The sequence below is a fragment of the Lepidochelys kempii genome, chromosome 8, assembly GCF_965140285.1.
Source record: "Lepidochelys kempii isolate rLepKem1 chromosome 8, rLepKem1.hap1, whole genome shotgun sequence".
Taxonomy (NCBI): domain Eukaryota; kingdom Metazoa; phylum Chordata; order Testudines; family Cheloniidae; genus Lepidochelys; species Lepidochelys kempii.
This window is the reverse complement of record NC_136387.1, coordinates 11,332,680-11,339,795: the sequence shown is the minus strand read 5'-3', so window position 1 is coordinate 11,339,795 and position 7,116 is coordinate 11,332,680.

Genomic DNA, 7,116 nt, shown 5'->3' with positions numbered 1-7,116 from the left:
TGGTGGCTGCCTGGTTATATCCAGTAATTAATTACGTTTCCTCTTTCCCAGTGCAGTGCTTGGAGCATAGGGATCACCTATATGTGGTTGTTTGAAGAGCAAGGCTTAAGCTATTGTTATACTTTGTTCCATGGTTGCAACCATCTGCTAGTGGTTTGGAGAAGTAGCCCATATGACACTGCTAGACCAGGTGCCAGCTCATGACAAGGCCCCAAGGCCTCACTTAGCACTGACAAATGCACAGCTGGAAACCAGTCTGGCTCACTGGCATGTTAGCATTGCTGAAATAGAAGTTCAGTTTATAAGAATGTGTTTAGAGTTGATGAAATGCATGTATTGGTCTCACTTATAACATCTGTATTCTATGGTATCTCATGAGTGTTTGCATTGTAAAACTTCTGTTGGAGAACACTTCAATCTCTTTGATCACTCGATTACAGACCTAAAAGTTGCAATTCTTCAACAAAAAAACTTCAAAAACAGACTCCAACGAGACTCTGCTGAGTTGGAATTAATTTGCAAACTGGATACAATTAACTTAGGCTTGAATAAAGAGTGGGAGTGGATGGGTCATTACAGAAAGTAAAACTATTTCCCCATGTTTATTTCCCCCCCCCTCACTCCCCACTGTTCCTCGGACGTTCTTGTCAATTGCTGGAAATGGCCCACCTTGATTATCACTACAAAAGGTTTTTTCCCCCCGCTCTCCTGCTGGTAATAGATTTCAGAGTAGCAGCCGTGTTAGTCTGTATTCACAAAAACAAAAGGAGTACTTGTGGCACCTTAGAGACTAACAAATTTATTTGAGCATAAGCTTTTGTGAGAAGTGTGTACTCCTTTTCTTTCTGTTGGTAATAGCTCACCTTAAGTGATCACTCTCATTACCGTGTGTATGGTAACACCTATTGTTTCATGTTCTCTATGTATATAAATCTGCCCACTGTATTTTCCACTGAATGTATCAGATGAAGTGAGCTGTAGCTCACGAAAGCTTATGCTCTAATAAATTTGTTAGTCTCTAAGGTGCCACAAGTCCTCCTTTTCTTTTTGTGAATACAGACTAACACAGCTGCTACTCTGAATTCTGTAACTGTGTAACCCACCAACCAGGAAAGAAGCCTTAATTAATGAATAGTGTTGGTCCTGCAAACAAGACCCATTGAAACCAAATGAGCCACTGTGAAATATCAAAGGACCAAGACTTCGTTGATTGTCCCCTTCTCCACCTCCCCCCACCCATGAAGAGGAGACAAGCGCCAATGTAGGACTGAATAAGCTGTGTCTAAAAAGCTTGTGCACTTTCACCAGCAGTTAGTATTGTAGTTTTCACTAAGAACCAGCAGGCTGCCCTCGTTGATCAGTTTTCCAGTCACTAGATTTGGTCACAAGTCACTTTGAAGCTATAATGTGCTGTGGAATTGTTTGGCTTTGTTGTAACCTCCCTGTTCTCGGGGAAGTACAATCAGAAGGCCAGGCCCTATTCTGATGACAACTCTGAACTCTGGGTCTTCACTAACCAAGGCCAGCCAACTGTGAATGGGGTGCCGTGGAGGGATAGGGGAGTGATGTGTTAAAGGGCCATTAATTCATGGGACTTGCCCTCTGCAAAGTGGGGAACTAAGGCAAAGGACACTGCCCAATGCGCTGTGGGATCAGGTTTGCTTACGGTCATGTGCTTTTGAATGTGGTTGGTGTTTTCCCAGATTAACACTTGGTTCCCTTTCCCTTTTAATAATAGTTCGCTTTTTTATACACTGACTCAGTGCTCACAAGTGGGGAAGTATTCCCTCTTAGAGGAACCCATGGGGTCTTGTTAGGTTTTCCCTGATTAGTGGATGGGGGCTTGAGCTGGTACTGTTTTGTATTTTTAAGAGGAACACCTAAATAATGAACCTGGCCTTTGTTGCTGCCAACTCCATCTGGCAGAAGGGTTATAACTTTAACAGCAACAAATTCTGCATGTCCTGGGTCTAAATAAAACTTACTAAAGTCACTTAAAAATAAAGTTAGTGTGGCTCCAGTACTAAATTTGTTCAGATATGAAAGATGTTTCTTAACCCCAGATCACAGGTGGAATTTGCAAATGTGAAAATCAAGCTGCATTCTTAAATATCATTGCAAATCTGTACAAATCTACAGGCCAAATTCTGCCCTTAGTTACAAGAGTACAATTTCTGCTCACTAGATTATGCCTGACTAATACTGGTCCAAATTCATCACCTTTTGTGTTTTTTTTACAAGTATGAGTGAATGAAACTTAGTAACTTTGCACACAAGTAGGCTAGAATTCAGTTCACTCTCTTACAGATGGCTGGGCTAACAGGAGTAAAAACCCCTGGGGGTGGGGGTGGGGGAAGAGGAAAGGAATAATCACTGTGAAATAAGCAGTTTTGAAGAAGCCAAGGGAGCAGAACTGTGAAGTAAGAAGGCTGCATATTTACTTAGCCACTTTTCTAAGTAGAATTTCATTTTATATTTTGCACTAAATTTTGTCATGAAGAGATTTATTTGACAGCAGTTAGGGGTATCATTAACTGTTGTAAAGCTGAGAACTATTGACCTCATTGTAACCTCCAGAAACAACCCTTCATAGTTTTGAGGGATTTATTAATTTCATTTTTGGGAATTTATGTTTAGCTGGTTTTGAGTTTTATGTAGCCACCGGCATTCATTTTTAGTCCTGGTTTAGACTTTTTTGTATATTTAAGTATTTTCATAAACAACCCCACAAAGTGACAAAATATCTCAAGACTTTGTTGTGCCCTAAAACTAAACATCAGACCCTGTTTCAGCTCTAGACTGTGCTAAGAATAGGTTTGGAATTCTTACTCTGATGAACACTGATTTTCAAGCTTTTATAACATGAAAACGCCTTTAACCCCATTGGCCTCATCCTATCAGAGTTGGTCAGTTCACACCACATTTTTGATTGAATGTTAACAAAGCTGGTTGGGCAGTTTTCTTCTTTGCCTCCACAGAAGAGCCGTTGTATGTACCTGCATCTTCTTAATAAAGTATTTTTATATTGTAACTTTGCCAACAGTTCAGTGAAATGAAAGTCCTGTGTGTTTAAAAGAAAAAGTCCATGCTTTATTTCAACATCAGGAGCAGCATGCTCCTGTGGAGACCGGACTAACCTGATGGCCTTGGGTTCTATCCCTGACACTGTCACTCACTAGCTGTTACCTGGGTAAATCATTTCACCATTCTAGGCTGCATTTTCCCCATCTGTGGAATGTGAATATTGAAACCACAAAGAAGGCTGAAGGCTTTGAGATCAATGAATGACAAATATAAAGGCAAGAGTGAAGACACATTCTCTAACTTCCCCTGGGCTAGTCAAGCAAGGGGCGGTTGTTGCTTCTCTGCAGCAGAACAAATGAAAGAAACTCATGACAGTTTATCTGAAGCAGCTTGTCGTTTGGGAAGGAAATAAGAGAACCCGTTGTTGATGTGGCATTGGCAACGTACCAGGATGAAACCTGCATAAATGCAGTTTATCTGGTGGTCGCTTACTGTGTTGTATGGATATCCTTGTCATTATTATTAATCACTTCTATTCCTGTAGCATTTAGGAGCCCCAGTTGGGGAGCAGAACCCCATGGTGCTAGGGGCTGTACAACCACAGAACAAACAGATGGTCCCTACCCCAAAGAGCTTCCAATCCAAGAATAAGACGTGACAACAGATTGGCAGGGGAGTACAAAGTGACCAAGAGAGAATATTGTCTAGGTAGAGAAGAGAGAGACAGGCTGGGGCAAAGGGAATACCACACAGCGTGAGCAATGGGATGGTGGCAAACAACGTCTTAGTTCAATGATTTGTGTGTGTGTGTTTGGGGAGGTTACTTAAGAAGGGATCCGCTGAAGGGAAAGGAAAGGGGCTGAGTGGGAGAGGGCAGGACAGGAGAGGTGGGATGACCTGATGTGGAGTGAAGGGAAGGTGAAGAGATTGTGGATGTGTCTGTACTGAAATTGGGAGGTGTAATTGCAGCATGCGTAGACATATCTGACCTAGCCTTGCTCTAATTAGATCAAAGGTAGCTCAAGTAACAACGGCACTGAACCCGCTGCAACATGTCCAGCAACCATGGGAGTGTTTACCCAGTATCCTGGGCAGGAGGGTCTAGCCCATGCAGCTACCATGCTAGATCAGAGCTAGCTTGGGCATGTCTCTATAGTCACACTTCCTGACTACAGTGTTGACATACCCTGTTGTCAGTGGAGGGCTGGAGCTAACAGTTACAGGGCAGAGAAAGGTAGAAAAATTGCAGCAGTTTTTCCTGAAATGTCTGAAGGTCCCTGCTTTGGCTGTTCTTGTTGGTAACAGCTGGAGTCTGTGACTGGCATCTCTGGCTGGCTGCTCTTCGCAGTTCTCCAAGAAGACCAGGTGGTGGTGAGGAGGGGAGGCACCGCTTGGGTCCTAATGTCTCGTGGGTGGGTGGGTGGGTGTCTTTCCCGCACAGTTTGTTCTGGGTTCAAGGGATCCTTGCAGGGAGAGGTATGGCCCTAACTGGACCCCTTTTTACTCCCCCTGCAGCTGCATTGGCTCCAGTTCCTGTTTTATTGAGCATATGGACAAACTGCTCCCAAAACATCATGCTGTCACTAGTGAGAGAAACTCCCATGTGCTAGTTGGCCCAGTCCTGAAGAGTGTACTGTGCAGGGTATTGAAGCTACCAGACGGAGCCTGGGATACAATAGATGCACTGAAGCTCTGAGAATCTGGACAAGCATTAGAGCTATTGGATGCTTATCAGAACAGAACGTCAGATCTCTGTTATCTTTCCCCTCCTCCCCCGAGTATCGTCCGTCATTACAGTGTCAGGGCTGGTTTGGAGAAAAGGCTCTTAAATATTTTCATTTTCTTTTTTTTCAATATTTAAATATTTTGGTTCTAGTAGGTGTTCTATGAAAAGGGTGTTTTCTAATTAAAAATATAATCACCTCTCCCGTCTCACACCCATGCTCCTTTATACACTAAAATACCCAAAACTAGTTTGTTTTCTCCATGTATAATCTCTGGCCCAAAAGAAACATTAAACTTGTAAAGCTTTATTATTAATAAAAAATGGGTCTAGGAAAATTTCCCTAAACTGTTAATGTGGAGTTTTAAATGTTAGAAAGCAAAAGCAAACTTTGAAACACAAGTTGGTGTGCTTATGGCATCAGCAATAGTTCTGCTGTTCCTTTAAAAGCAGGCCATTATGGGATTGATGAATGTTGAGGTGTGACATCATGTGAGAAACACCTTGACAGCTGCCTGCTCCCCTGCCCTACCTCACCAGTCCTTCAGCACTCACTTCTTTCGAGGGAGAGATACCAGTCCTGTGCCTGCTTACAACCACTGCATACTTGGTCATAGTGGGGGTTGCCGTAGCATCTGCCTGCTTACAAGAGAACGTTCTCAAAAGTCTGTCAGCGTTTTCCCCCCTGGGTGCCATTCAGATTGAATTTGATGTAGTTGAAGGAAAAAAGCAAAAGCAAAAAAAAAATATTCAATAACCTAGGAGGTCATGTGTCTAATCCTTTGGGATTGGTAGAACCTTTTCTTTTATATGATGAAATAGGATTTACAGAAATTTTCATCATATTTGATGTGGATACCTGGATGGAGGCCTGCGGCTGGTTCACTTTCAGGGAACTGTGTTGTTTGGACTTCTGAGTAACCAGTAAGGTAATAAAGAAGCTGTTTTATGCTGGCTTGGTAAATCGAAGTATTGGAATATCCACCAGCTTTATGGGGTTTGTCTGCCCCATTCTTTGCAGTTCACCCTAACTGGGTGACCACAGCTGGCTCCCCGCTAGGACCCTGGTCACAGGGCGGATAAAGGAAACATCAAATTTTGATCATCTGGTCTGCTTGGCTGGTTATACTATGGCAATTTTCAGATTGTTTTCCAGTCTCGTACTGCCATTGTGCTAGCAGGGCTGCCATCACTACTGCAGTCCAGCCAACAGGACTCATTCATGAAACCGGCATTTCTGGGGCTTTTCTCGGGGGATGGGGTGGGAAGAAGAGGTGAAGAAATGTTTTCTTAAAGACCTGAACTACAGTATATTTCAAGCTCCCTCTTTAAATATTCCACCCCCCCACCCCTCAACCCCCGGCTCTTTTCTTCTTCACTTTAGACCCTTATTTTTCTCCCATTATCTATATGGGTGCAGAGCTGTAGGGGACATGGAGTGGTTTGCTGATTCTGTTGATGGATAACTTGGCCTGTTATGTATTTAAGAGTGAATGAGTTGTACTTGGATTTGAATACAGGACCAGACCCTTCTGAGTGAAACATGGACCTTGGCCTCCTCTATACAGTTATGTTTTGCTCAACTTCATTTAGGTTGTGCTTCTTCCATAGCTCTCCAGTTGGTTAAGAATGGAAGGTGAACTTATTCAATGACTAATCTTTAAAGTTGATCAAAGATTTATATATTGTAGCTCAGTTACCTGATCCACGAAGTTGGATGCCATTATTAATGGCATTATTCTTCACATGGGGTTTAACTTGTCCATCAATCATGCCACTAAAAGGTGCATACACTGCTGATCTGTCTCTGCACATTACGTCCACCCCCAGGTGCTTTCTTCCTTTAGGTCTGAAAATGTGTACATGTGCAAGTAATGAGGCAATGCTGATTGACATATTCATTAGTCTTAAAGCCTGATATTAGATACACCATGTAGATTATTTAAGGCAACACAGAGGCTATGGCTACCATTGTTAGCTTAGTTGGGTTCCAGATTTGTATTTCTACAGTGGAGGTAGAAGGGTTTGAGGTTTCATTCCAGTTGTAATAATGGCAAATCCCTCTCAATTCTTAATCAGAGCTGGTCAAAAATTCCATTTAATTGTTCAAGAAAATTATTGGGAAAAAAGTTGTTACTTTTAAACTTTTTACATTTTCTTGGAGTATACCAGGATTTCAAACAAAGGAAAAGAAAATATTGCCCACCCCCACGCACAACAACCACCTCAGAAGTGGAAATGTTTTCCTTTGCTGGAAATGAAAAATAAAAAAGAATGTGAGGTTTTTGATTTTTCAGTGAAAACCCAGAGAAATTCCTTGAACAAAAGGGAAATTTCCTCAAGAAGATATGGGAGGAAAAAGCCTTTTT